This window comes from Perkinsus marinus (genome assembly GCF_000006405.1).
Source record: "Perkinsus marinus ATCC 50983 genomic scaffold scf_1104296932100, whole genome shotgun sequence".
In the NCBI taxonomy this organism is placed as follows: Eukaryota; Perkinsozoa; order Perkinsida; family Perkinsidae; genus Perkinsus; species Perkinsus marinus.
The window spans coordinates 22,246-24,043 of NW_003215508.1; positions in this window are offsets into that span (position 1 = coordinate 22,246).

Genomic DNA, 1,798 nt, shown 5'->3' on the forward strand with positions numbered 1-1,798 from the left:
AGCTCAGAAGAGTTTATATATGAATTTGGGTAGAAGTGTAATACAGAAACCAATAAGAATTTCCTCTCAGAATTTTAATATTATCACAAACTGTTACTACTACTTCCCATCAGTGTTGGAGTAGTAGGAATATATGTAATCGCTTTCCTCATCAGCTGCTGAGCTCAGAAGAGTTTATATATGAATTTGGGTAGAAGTGTAATACAGAAACCAATAAGAATTTCCTCTCAGAATTTTAATATTATCACAAACTGTTACTACTACTTCCCATCAGTGTTGGAGTAGTAGGAATATATGTAATCGCTTTCCTCATCAGCTGCTGAGCTCAGAAGAGTTTATATATGAATTCGGGTAGAAGTGTAATACAGAAACCAATAAGAATTTCCTCTCAGAATTTTAATATTATCACAAACTGTTACTACTACTTCCCATCAGTGTTGGAGTAGTAGGAATATATGTAATCGCTTTCCTCATCATCCACGGGGGAATATTCGTTCAACAATTCTACTTATTAAAATCATCTGAGTTTTCTAAACCAACTGCATGAGTTCTCCGAAACCTAAGAAGATACGACCGACATGCCCTCGGTAGGTTGGAGTCAAACTTGTGCATTGGAGTTTCACAACTACCCGTTTTACGACGTGAAGGGGCGTCGTAAAAAAACGCGATATTCGCGGTGATATGCAATAGTCGTGAAATATGTCACATCACTAGGAACTCAATTTTATATATATTTTCTGATCACATGTGAAAGAAACTTTCAACAGTGCACGATCAGGGGTGAAATTATATGAAAAAGTGAGAAAAAAAATTTTTTACGAAGAAAATATTTCCAATTTTATTTTTTATCGTAAAAAATATACGAAGAAAAATGTTCAATTCTAAATGGAAAAATAAAAAAAAATCAAAAAGGAAAATATTTTTCCTCACGGGATTAGAAGGTGAAAGTCAACATTCCGCTTTTGCGAATTCTAATTTTCACTTAATTTTCCAACAACATCTTCTCACCACAACTCACTTGATTTTTGTTATATGGTAGTTATACCCACTCACGGTAAAGTTTCAAAATTTCGTGAGTTGTTGAAACTTCCAAAAAAGTCATTTGTCACTTTCTAACTACACTAGCTTTCACGCTAACTTACATCACGTTTCCCATCACGTAAGTTAGTTGACGAGAAACTAAAATTTTCGAAATTTGCCTGAGAAAAATGCACGCTCCTGATACTCAATCTATATGTGTGTATGGTAAACCGGTAGTGAATATATAGTATTGTTGGAGTTTCTTCACCCTAGTGATATGGAAAATATATTTCACGACTACTGCATATCACCGCGAATATCGCGTTTTTCACCACTTCACGTAAAACGGGTGGAAATTCTTTTGTTCTTTACTACAGTTAGCTGATTTTTTTCGTATCGTTTTTCCATGCTGTTGTTAAACTAGTATACTTTTCTACGTATAATAAGATTTCATCTTCTTCGGGAGAGACAACACACATATGTGTTTTTTCTTCAAATTTTGTTCCCGTTTTCGAAAAAAACTGGGAATTTTTTCCTCTTGTTTTTTTTTCTCTCCCATTTAGATCACCAGAGTTTCAACGGTTAATCAGCAATCGGCAGAAATCACGTGAAAGTGTTAATATGGAAAAACGATCGAAAAAAAATGAAGTAACGTGTAAACGTATTCTGATTTTCGCACAATTCGCGTGACCTCATGGATCGGCAATGCGCACTACATGTGTGTTGGTGAAAATATGAAACTTTTTGGAGGAATTTTCTATTGGTTTCTGTGCACTTC